At 36.7% G+C, this 13195-nt stretch overlaps 1 protein-coding gene across 1 annotated transcript in view; it reads right to left on the bottom strand.

Annotated features, from left to right (window-relative positions):
- LOC126483606 (transportin-1) overlaps window positions 1–13195 on the bottom strand; it is a 160505-nt gene that overhangs the window by 60295 nt on the left and 87015 nt on the right. The gene's annotated exons all lie outside the window — the stretch shown is intronic.

Genomic DNA, 13195 nt, shown 5'->3' with positions numbered 1-13195 from the left:
CGATGTTCCAAAAACTGTAGACACACTGCCAGTCAGGTGCTGATGAATAACATGTGGTATGAGTAGCCGACTATTATCCCAATCAAATATTCACAGGAAAATGCATACTGTAGTTCTGCAAGGATTCTCATACACCAACATGGGTACGTAATAAGTGTTTCTGATACCTGTACAGTTAAAAAGGCTTTCATCCATAAACAGTAGCAGCTGAACAGTGGATCAGCACTATGGCACTCAAGGAAGAAGGCAGGGGGGGGGGGGGGGGGGGAAATTAGTGTTTAATGTCTGTTGATAACGAGGTCATTACAGACTGAGCACAAGATCAGATTAGGGAGGGATGGAGAAGGAAAGCAACCATGCTCTTTCGAAGGAACCATTCTGGCATCTGCCTTAAGTGATTTAAGAATACCACGGAAAATCTAAATCAAGACGGCAGGATATGAACCAACCGTCGTCGTCCTGAATGTGAGTCCTGTGGGCTAACCACTGCAGTAACCCATTCCGTGGTCTGATGCTTGAGTAACCACAGACAAAAATTCTGAGGTCCAGAAGTGATATATGGGTGTCAGCCCCTGTACCTTCTGTAGGTGAAATGGGTGGAATTACTATCTCCGAAGCAGGCACATTCAGCCGACAGAGGAACCCATACTTTGGCACTCATATGGTAGTAACTTATGGTTAGACCTTCATCTTCCAATTCCAGGATGTTCTCAACAACCACCCCATCCAGCTGAAGCCAATCTAGCCATGGCGCATTACACACACCATATTACCTTAAATTCCAGTCCATAGCCGTTTAAGTCTGATGGTTTCGTACTCTTCTGTTTGGAAACAATTCCATATACCGTTGTCTAGCAGCTGCTGCATTGCATTCTGCTGCACTGTAAAGGAGGTGCATATCCGCTGTAGCACGACAGGGCGTTTTACCAAGTACTCTGCTCCACTATTAATATTCATACCAGGAGAAGGTGCATATCCATTGTAGCACAACAGGTAGTTTTATCGAATACTCTGCTACACTGTTAATATTCATACTGGGAGGAAATGCATATCCACTGTAAGGTAACAGGGCGTTCGATCAATACCCCTGCTCCACTATTAATATTCGTACTGGCAAAAGACGAGCATGTTAGCTGATAATGGTAAGTATTGTAGTAAAAAGGAGCAGATACTGTGTGCCCCAGTCTGTTTTTGCGATAGAGGGTGCGTGAGCAGTAAGAACAGCAGCAATGGTGAGTCTTCAAGGGATAAGCACCATCCATTTGCTGCACATGGATATAGATACCCTTTGACACTCTGAACTGGTGATGTCATGGGTGGCTTGGAGAAGAGGGCCATCAACAATGTCAACAAGGACCCAAAACAAATGAATAACTTTTTGATGTAAAATGATGGAACTTTGATGTACGGCATATGCGTCTGTGGGACTATTTCGGGTTGTAATTAAGCGGATCTGTCTTTGTGAGAGTGGAAGAATTTAAAATACAGAAAAGTGACGTTTATTTAGTTGCTCGAAGAAATCATCATGATCTCAAATCTCAGCACCACCCTGCAAGATATCAAAGTCCAGCAGAAGAGAGTCAGTTCGTACACAGCTGTGGGACAGAGTAGCTTGACCACCAGAAAAGTTCATAAATGTAACCGTACATAATCAAGAATAATATAAACGTGAGTGACAGATACGACACGGTGAAACATACCAAGCACAAGCAGCAGCTGAAATACGCCACTGTCTGGATTTATAACATTACCGTATGTGGAGACAAATCAGCGAAACAAAGCAGGGATACTGAGGAGATCACAATTTATTGGATAAATTTCAAAGATTTTGACATAACATCAAGAAGATTGTATTTTTTGCCCTTAGCAACTATACAACAGCAACAGTCTCCCTTTTTTATTATTATTAACCAAATTCATTCAAAAAACGTTATCTGGATGCCTGAAATTTAGTTTTCACATAGAAAGGAGTAATATATTGTGGGTATAAGAAACACTCAGCAACAAATTACGATGATGTACATACATTTGTGACACATACACCATTACAGGAGAGTTTGGGAACAAGATACCCAATGTTATTGCAGATAGCATACAATGCATAATCAATCATCACATAGTCATCGACTACAAGCAGCGTTGCGAGTTAAATGGCAGTTGCAGGAGCAGTAGCCAAAAACAACTGTGCAGACGTTGACATTGCATTGGCAACTTGCATATACCTTTCATACAGCAAAAGTTGGTGAGAAGAATAAATTACTTTTAGTATCCTATAACATACCTGATTCATGTAATTGAATGTAGATAGTAATAGTATATTAGGAATTAAGTATATTGCTACACATCAACTATTGAACTATTGTATAGACGTCTCAGCTGTAATTTTGCATGTAAAAACAGGCAAACTGAGATGGGAAAGGTAGATATAACAACTTCAACTTAAATCTGTAGAAGAAAAGAGTATGATAGAGAATAATAATAGAAAATTAATGGATTAGAGTAAGACTGTTGGAAGCTAACAACAATAAAATTGTACAAAGTAATAAAATATTACTTGACAATATTAATAATAAGACTAAGGATATTATTATTATTATTATTATTATTATTATTATTATTGGACATGACTAACAGTGTTGGAGGAAATTCTTAGAACTTTATTCATGTCTAAGCTCACAGTACATGGAAGTAAATTAACAGAATTAGAATGCAAAGTTAATGTGTTAAACAGAAAATCTACTATCTGAAGTATATTCAATAGTTTCTAACGAGTTCCAGGAATATTTTTACGATTTAAATCAAAATTAAGTTAGAACACACCGAAATTTCAAACATGAAGAAATGAGAAGAGGCATCAGAACAAGATAGGATGTCAAGCTGACAATCTACCTTAACTAGTTTGGCAGAAAGGTTACAAGCATTTGTTGAACAAAAATTACAATATACAGTTGAATCAAGTAAATGTAAGACAACTTCTATGGATGACAATGTTAACCATCAACAGGAATTTCAAAAGATATGGGAAATATTAGGAGAAACTCTGAAGGCAATGGTAAGTAGACAAGTAATATAGGTGTCTCTAAAGATATTTCGAGAGAGTTGCAAATTGCAAGTGGTTTAAATTTGTCAGACCAATTTCCTAAACTTAAGTCGGAGATGGAGGCTCACCTGATATACTTTTTAAGAATATTCCCACAATCATTACTTAGTAGGTGGGATAACCTCAAGAAAATTTATTTTGCATTAAGTTATTTAAACGGATATGCAGTGGCACAGGGTAAGGCCCACTTGGCAAGATTTACAAGACAGTTTGAAGCAAAAAAGTACTGCTGTTCAAGCACACAGGAAAAATTAACAGATTATTAGCTCCAAAACATTACAATAGTTCTTGGGGTACTTATAAGAGGTAAATTGAGTGCCATCTTACAACAGCTAAATATTTAGATTATCCATTACACCAATCACCTCTGATAAAGGCATTAATGGGATGGCTATAACACTATGTACAATAAGGGATACGGTATAGAGGATGGACTAACATTAATGATTTTCTCACTTCGTAGATGGATTAGATATGCTAAACACAGAAAGAAATGAGAGTTTTCATAACAGTGAACAAAAATGATAAATCTTTCTTGAGCCATTTGCAAAGCAAAGAGAAGCTAATTAGAGGACAGTACACAACAATCTAAATAAGACAACAACCCATGACAAGAAACATGATAATTCACAAGTTTTTGTATCCCATAATACATCTAGCACAGACACTAATCCTAAGAATGGGGACATAACCAGTCCTAGTACAAATAAAATCCAGGATGAAACCAATCAGTATTCGGCCCGTACATAGAAACATTTGTTGCTTATAATCATGAAATGCTTACGACAGAATGGTTGTCAGAAGGAAATTGTACAAAAACCTATAGTAGTGGGGAAGTAGCACACAGAAACGTAGAAATTTATATCGATTCAGAAGAATTAGTGACTGTGTGTGAAAAGGATTTCCTATTTTACCAGTAATGTGTGTGTACAGTAGGAATTACTGGCACAATTGCTTAAACAAGAAACCTGAACAATTATAAATGTAGGACCATTCTTTTTTATACAGACATTACTTTTAGTGCTTAGCATAAATATGCAAATATTATTAGATGTAGAATTGCTGGATAAGTACAAAGTGACTTTGGATACTTTTACAACATCATTAAAGTGCAATTTAGATTATTATAATGTTGCATTATCTTTTAAACCAAATCCATTAGTAAGCAATGAAAACAAATTATTAACGTAGCTGCGTTTAGTGGCTAATGTCAAAACATTAGAAGAAGACAGTACAACAGCTTTACATCAACTGTCTCCTGCGAACATACACCAACTGATTTATCAACAGAACAATAAAAGGATGATTTATATCAAAATATATGTAATTGTGCGGCAGTTTTTACAGACAAATGAGGCATTATGGGTGACTACATACGTAGTTTTAAGATAAAAAAGAACCATTCTTCTGCAAACCTTATCTAGCACCTTTTAAGTTTAAAAACAGTGGTACAAGAAGAAATCGGCAAAATGATAGACAACCAAGTAATAGAACACAGTGTTTACAGTAATCCATTACCAGTGGATTAGTCAGCTTCAGGCAGAGTGTGACTCATGTTGAACACACAAACATTACATAGATGCAAAGAAACTGAATGCGATTTGGTCTATAAGTATAAGAGTTATTGGCAAAGTTCAAACAAGTCAAATACTTCAGCTCAATGGATCTGATGAACTGCTACTGGTAAGTAAGATTAAATTAAGATTCTGAACAGCATACAGCATTTTTATGCAATTGGGAGTCTTATCAACTTAAAGTGTTATCTTTCGAACTAAATATTTCTATTTTAGTATTTACTGGAGCGCTTTATCAAGCTCTGGAAAGAGAACTGTTACTAGAACTTTTAATTTGGGTAGACAGTGTTTTATTAGTACACAAGACTTGAGAGGAACACTGTGCTTTATTAACAAAGTATTCACAAAAATTCTATGAAAAATGAATAACTATTAAATTAGCAAAGTAACATTTAGGTTGCGAAGATAAAATTTCTGGAACACCTAGTGTGAACAAATTGTATAAAACCAGGCTTGGACTGAATAAAAGCTATTAAAGATTATCCAAAACCACATAATGTAAAACAGTTACATTCATTTTTGGGACTAGCAGGATCCTATTATAGATATGTACACGGACAAGAAATGAATGATCTATGTTTACTTACATTACTCAAACAGAGACCTGCACTACAAACAAGAGGGAATTATTAGCTGTCATTTGGAGTACACAAAAATGTGGAACACTTATTTGGCATTCACTCTTAGTAGTACACACTGATCATCAAAGCGCTTAACTTCTTAATGGAAAGCAGATGCACATGCGTTTGATAAGATGGGTATTGTTTCTTCGATGGTTAACCATAAACATAAAATGTATAAAGGGTTTTACAAATCAAGTTCCAGATGCCTTGTCAAGGTTACCTCTGGGTATGAAAGGTACAAAAAGAACTAAAGCACCTGGAGTAGCCTTTTTAATTAATTTCTTACGTTTAAGCTATACAAAGAATAAAGTAAAAAACTTAGGGCAGATAAGACAAGGATTAGGGGAGGATGACTATTTTAAAAGTAAACTTCAACACTGTGAATCAGAATCATTATTATCATTAGAACAACACCTATGGCACTTGTGAATAAAATGTTATTCTGGAGAACAAATGCACACATGCAATAACGGAAGCTATCCACTCAGATCCAGTTACTATGGTTCACACTTAAAGGCTTTGGTCACTTTGGTACATGTAAACGTGGAAAACATATGAAAAAGTTTTACTGGAGATGCCAAAATTGTCAAAAAGCTGAGGAGGATAACAGTAGCATAATTACACAATTTATCCTATTTTACTGAAGAGTTCACATGACTTAAAAATGGCATCGGATTTTTACAGCCCTTCAGAGATGGTTGGGGGAGGTGTAACATATTTACATTATTTTACGATGTTGGTCAAAATGTATCACACTATATTCGATTAAGCATACAAACACAGGTACAGTGATTAACTGTACGAATAATTACTTTGCGGATGTTGGGAAAATGAAAAGACTTAACTGACAATGGTACACAATTTACAAGTAAAAATTTTAAGGAGTTCTTACGCTTGGTACGACGTGCATACTATATCAAAGCATAGCCCAAAACCGAACCCATATGAATGTATTATGAAGGAAATTTGAAGGTTGTACAGGAAATGTTGCCCTACCAAACATACCACTTGGGCACAAATGATACCGGCATTTCACGTTATACGTAATGAGTTACCATATCTATCTACAGGTTTATACCCAGTGGAAGTAATGAAGCATAAATTTATTGGTAAGTCCTTGCTTAAATTATTTAAATGACTGAACAACAATACGATACGAAGAGATAAGAAGAGAAAATTTAGGAGATGTAGTAAGGAATCAGTTACAGCAAACAGCTGAAAAACCATTCGCAAAATATATTGAGAAGAGGAGTTTGTGGCACAGCTTGACTAGAAGAAGGGATCAGTTGGTAGGACATGTTCTGAGGCATCAAGGGATCACCAATTTAGTACTGGAGGGCAGCGTGGAGGGTAAAAATCGTAGAGGGAGACCAAGAGATGAATACACTAAACAGATTCAGAAGGATGTAGGTTGCAGTAGGTACTGGGAGATGATGAAGCTTGCACAGGATAGAGTAGCATGGAGAGCTGCATCAAACCAGTCTCAGGACTGAAGACAACAACAACACAACAACAATGAGAATGCTGAAATTTAATACAGATGACCAAGTATTAGTCAAAGAAGTACACCACAGTTCTAATGTACAAAAGGAAACAATTTTTTTCCTTATTACAGTGACCCACATAAAAACGAAGTATACCTCATCCAAAAACTGTTTTCTTGGTTGATCCAATAACAGTCAAGAAAAAGCACTATACAGCATAGATATGCTGAAGATTTATAAACCACTACTTTGTTAAAAGTAAAGTAAAGTAAAGTAAGCAAAATCCGATTTATTTCTGATATGCAATATTATAAACAAACCATAAAACAAAATGAACTGTTAATAGTCATCTGTTAAATGCATGTAAGATATAATATCATTGATGTCAAGCTACATCATCATTAAAAAATCAGAGATATAGTTAATATAATGATTAGTTGCCATATCTTTAGACAATAGTTACCACATGAATCAAATAAATTGAAGACTAATTACAAGAAAGATGTTTTTTGGAAGAAAATTTATGCATATGGTGGAAAACACATGGACATTAGACCCAACTTGAGACAAGAACAATTTACACTTGACAAATTACGGTTTACTTTTTGTGTTGGATCACTCACTCCAGGTAAACAATAGGGGTTTGTTGTAGTCAAGTTTCGGAGCCTGTATGGTGAAGCCGAAACAAGTTGTTCTGTTGGGCATGTTAACACTCTTCATCTTCAGGCATTTCGATGAAGAATTAAGAACTTAAGCAGGTGGGGGTCTTTCCCTTTTTTTTTTGGGGTGGGTGGGGTGGGGAATCTGTCTCTGGGTTCTGTCATCTTTTCTTCTTCAACTTCAACAAATCCATTTTGTTCCTTTACTTTTTTCTCCTTTAGGAGGTCCAGTTTTATTTTTGTCTTTCCATAAGCAATGGCCCCACTGTGGAACCTTTGTCATGTATGTTTACTTTGACCCTGTTTTCACAATATTGCTCTACTCTTGTGTGGCATAAGATGTTGAGAACTACAGCAAGTAATTTAAGTGAAAACAGATTTAGGCATATCAAAGCTTTTTCAGGAGAACAGGCAGGCACAAAGCAGAATATGCATGGATGCTGACATGCCAAACACACAATACTGTATAACAGTTATGAGTACCTGGATTTGCTTTGAATAAAAGTAGGTAACTAGAGTAAATGGATTGTAACATATGAAACTACAAAGAGTGTAGGTCGATATCTGAAGGAATCTCTTCTAACTGATATAAGGGAGGAAAAACAGGAGAAAAGATAACAAGGTGCTCTACTATTGCTTTAAAATAAAAAGGAAAGAAAACGTGTGTTAAGAGAATGTACAAATAAAAAGGCAGGCAGAAAGATCCATGGAAAGAGACTGATCTAGGCTGTGGGTCAGGTACATTTGGGAAAAAAACGGCCTGTACGATACATCAGTAGGGAATTTGTATGAAGCACTTTCACATGATTAAAAGTAAGGTTGCACAGTGTCCACCCACAGAAGGGGGTCAGCAATTATGCAATGTCACCTTTTAAAGGATTGGAGTGACAACTGATCATGCCAAAGAACAGGTTGCCCAGCTAGTTAGGCTAGATAATTTTCCTAATTACAGGGCATGGGGACCTTTTACATCTGCATGTATATTAACACACAAATATTTGAAATTTGGATGTGCACTTGGAACTAAAGGAGGTACACTCAATTTAGGATTCCTCTGAAACAGGAAATAGTAATGAAAGTATGTATAAGAGAATATAAAACCAAGTCTTAAGAATCAGTTAAGTTAAAGAAAATCTATCTCTTAAATGAGATAAAGTACTAAGAGAGCAAATTTTACCCATCTACTGAGAGAAGTTAAGCAATTTCAAAGAAACAAGTGAAAACGCATTGCACAAGTAAAACAGTCATGACATGGTGGAAGGCTTAAATATGCCATGATACTTATAATGATCAATCAAACAATGGAAAATCCAGGATGGAATAACAACTATATTACCACACAGCAGATACTTGTTTGAAGATCTTTTTATTTTGTCTATCTGTGGCTCAGCATTTCTGCTTTATAGTGAGCTATCCTTTTCATAATACTGTCATCATAATGAACAATGTACGTTTTTTCTAAATATTTTTTTTAAGTATGATGAATTATGGAGTAAGAATCAGTAATGCGATTATAAATGAAATACATCTAGAGTAAACAAAATAGATAAATATGAATAGGTAATTTGGCATGATATTTTGAGTGCAGGGATATTTAGTGTAATGAGGCTTTTCATCAAAAACCCTGCTCACTATCAATATTCGTACCTGCTCAAGATTATTGTGGTAGATGATAAAGTAGTTTAGGAAAAAGCAATATATACTGTGTTCCAATCTGTGTTTGTACAGAGGGTGAGTAAACAGTTAAGAAAGAGAGCAGCGGCAAGTCATCAGGAGATAAGCACCACTCACTCGCTGCACAGGGATATAGATATGCTTTGACAGTGAGTTGGTGGTGTCGTGGATGGGTTGGAGAAGAGGATCACCAAAACTGTGTTGAAGATTTAGGCTATTTCAAGCTGTAATTAAGGGGCTCTGCCATTGCAATAGAAGAAGAATTAGTTCAAAGTTTATTTCACAGCTTGAAATAGTAGTCATGATCTCATTTCAGCATCATCCTGCAACAGATCAAAGTCCAGAAGAAAAAGTTCATATTATCTACGAACATCTATACTCTGCACACCACCTTTAACTACATGGCAGAGGGTACATCTCATTGTATTAGTTTTGGGTGTCTTCACATTCCATTCACTTATGGAGTGCAGGAAGAACGATTGATTGAAAGCCTCGTGTGTGTGTGTGTGTGTGTGTGTGTGTGTGTGTGTGTGTGTGTGTGTGCTGTAATTATTCTAATCTTATCCTCATAATCCCTGTGAGAGAGATACATTGGGGATTGCAATATATTCTTGGAGTAATCATTTAAAGGTGGTTCTTGAAACTTTGGTAATAGACTTTCTCAGGATAGTTCACACCTATTTACGGGAGTCTTCCAGTTCAGTTCAACATCCCTGTGACACACTCCCATGGATTAAACAAGCCTGTGACCAATCATGCTGCCCTTCTCTGTATATGTTCACTATCCCCTGCTAGTCTATGGTATGGGCCCCACACACTAAGGCAATATTCTAGAACCAGTTGCACAAATTATTTGCAAGTAATTTCCTTTGCAGACTGACTGCACTTCTCCAGTATTTTACCAGTGAACCCAAGTTTACCACCTACATTACCAATGACTGAGCCTATGTGATCATTCCATTTCACATTCTTACGAAGTGTTACACCCAGGTATTTGTACGACTTAGCTGATTGCAACAGTGCCTCATTGGTATTATAGTCTTAGGATACTACATTTTTTTGTTTTTCTGAAGTGCACAATTTTACACTTATGAACATTTAAAGCAAGTTGCCAATCTTTTTACCATTTTCAAATCTTTTCAAGATCTGACTGAATATTTATGCAGTTTCTTTCAGACAGTACTTCATTACAGACAACTGCATCATCTGCAAAAATTGTGAGATTACTGCTCATATTGTCTGCAAGGTCATTAATACGCAACATGAACAGCAAGGACCCCAACACTTTTCCCTGGGGAATACCTGAACTTACTTCTACAGCTGACGATGGTTCTCTGTCCAAGATAACATGCTTGTTCCTCCCTACTAAAAGGTCCTCAATCCAGTCACAAATTTCAATTGATACCCCATATGATCATACTTTTGACAATAAGCGTAGGTGTGACACCTAGTCAAATGTTTTTCGGAAATTACCAAATACTGCGTCTACCTGACCACCTTGATATGGTGGTGGGACAGGACAGCTGGATCACAAGAATAATTCATAATGATGACTGTATATGATCAAGAATAACACAAAGGTGAGCAATATATCCAATATGGTAAACTGTAGGAAGCGCAAGAAGTCTGTCACTATTTGGTTTTATAACATTATATTAGACAACCAACCCCCCCCCCCCCCCCCCCCAAATACCAGATATTCACTGAATAAACCATCATACTGCATCGAATTACTGTAGTCTATGAACTACTGACAACTGACTACAAATGTAGGTAGAACGGTGCCATAAAATACAACGGACCCCACCGAAAGCAAGTAAGCTAAGGGGGGGGGGGGGGGGGGCACACAACTTTTTAGGTAAATTCCACGACGGAATAATTACCGTATTTTACGGACTGTAAGATGCTACAGACTAAGACATCTTAATTTTTAAGCAAAGACAGACTAAAACAATTCTTAGTTTATAAAACTGAACTGACATTTAAAATCCCTGAAAATTGTCATCTGAACTTTCTTCCTCTTTGTTGTCACTGTTGTCATCTACAAACAAAAGACGGTCTTCACTGCCACCAGGAGCGTTACTTCTGCTGCACTTTTCGAAAGATTTCACAATGTCTTCTCTCACTCTAGACCACTTTTTTTATCCACTGACACACTTGTTTGATTGTTGCTTTCATCCATCACCATTTTGTGACATTCCTCTCTCATATACACATTAAATGGTTTATTTATTGAGACATCAAGAGGTTGCAATTGTGAAGTAATTCCTCCCACAATAACAGCAAGTTCTGTATTTCCCTGGCTCAATTTTTCTTTCACAGAATTTTTCAAATGACTACTAAACTGATCTAGTACAAGAAGAGAATTCTTCTTCAATGAAGCACTTTTCCTTCTCTCCCACACTCTGTTAATCCATAACTTCATACCAGCCTCGTCCATCCTACCCTCGTCATGTATATGAATACCACCTGGTGGTGTTTCAGAAGGTTTTGGCATTGTTATGTACTGGAAAATGATCACTGGATTAAATTTAGTACCATCAGTGCAACAAGAAAGGACAACAGTGTAGTGCATTTTTCCACGTCCCCTTGCTTTTATAGTTACTGTTTTCGCACCTTTCATGGTAACGGTCCTGTTACTCAGTGCATCAAATGTCAGAGGAATTTTGTCAACATTTGCTTTTAGGCTTAGTTTGAGAATGGTTCTTTCGATGTTGAATAATAAAGTGGTGGAAAGATAATACTTTCTCTTCATACTCTTATGGCATTTTCTGATATATTTTGGTTTTGGTTTACATGCTAAGTCAATGACACTTCATAAACCTGTAGCACCAACCAACTCCACCCTTAAAGCCTGTTAAATTCCACTGTAGCATTTGCTTATGAGCATTTATTTGAATCATTTTTGTATTAATTCCAATGCCATTTCGACGGTGTCGCTGAATCCATTTCAATATGCCATCTAGTTTTGGCCATTTTGCATTCAGTCCTCTATTGGCACAATCAATCTTCCTGATTTTTTATCACGAATTGTTTTTTGTTGGTGGAGGGTCGAAATGCTGCTCGGCTGCTCTGTTTCCATGTTATTCTGCATATGCTATTACTTTCATTTTATAGCCGGCATCATATGAATACCTTTTTTTTCCATTATGAGACTAGCTACAAACAAACATTTTTTTTACTGTTACTGATAACACAAATCACTTTCAATTCAAGTTCACTGACACCATAGACTGCATTGATGCATCATAAGCTAGACAGTGTTCTGGGTTTGTGATGGAGGGGAGGTAGGGAGACAGTGTTAGGAGGCTTGTGAATCCCTACAACTCATGTTCTTTGCATCGGTGGACTGCTGCCGCCAGTTAAATCCATGTTACCAGATACAGGTATCACACGGTACTGAATATATTGCCACTTTTAAAGTGGTGGGAATTTTAAACCAAACACTGGACATTTTTATATAATTTCAAGTATAAGATGCACCTGAATTTTGGAGACAAATTTTCAAAGAAAGAAGTGTATCATAGTCTGTAAAATATGATATATAGAGACACTACTAGTTAGAGCTGATGTAATTGTTAGCTGTGATGCTGATACCTGAGCAGAGTGATAATTCTGTTCTGTATCCTTGCCATTTGCCACAAAACTCAACACACAACAAGCATCCTCGTACATTTAAGACTGGAGAAGGGGTTTCTTTGTCAGGCATAACTCAATGACAACAATAAGCAGCTGAGAGTCATCTTCACCAAGATAAACGTGATCAAACCTCTTTCAAGAACCACGTTGAGTTCTACTCTGGAAGCCGAGCAGTATGATCGTAAGATGCGAATGAATACATGGTATACATTTACTCATATTCATAAAAGGTGCTAAATTCTGAACATTTACAACCGATACTTATTAGTGGTGACGGCTTTGCACTGCTTCCTTGGAGTCTCTGAACATGCACATCTGCAGACATTTGACAATGGGAAAGAATATTCCAAAACCAGTGAGGACAGACAGATTTCCTATTACAACTGTAATTTTGACCCTTCCGACCCCTACCCACATCTTCAGATGAAAATTATCTGTAGGT

This window comes from Schistocerca serialis, chromosome 6 (genome assembly GCF_023864345.2).
Source record: "Schistocerca serialis cubense isolate TAMUIC-IGC-003099 chromosome 6, iqSchSeri2.2, whole genome shotgun sequence".
NCBI classification, from domain to species: domain Eukaryota; kingdom Metazoa; phylum Arthropoda; class Insecta; order Orthoptera; family Acrididae; genus Schistocerca; species Schistocerca serialis.
The sequence above is the reverse complement of the archived record's forward strand: the minus strand, read 5'-3'. Positions and strand labels throughout refer to the sequence as shown.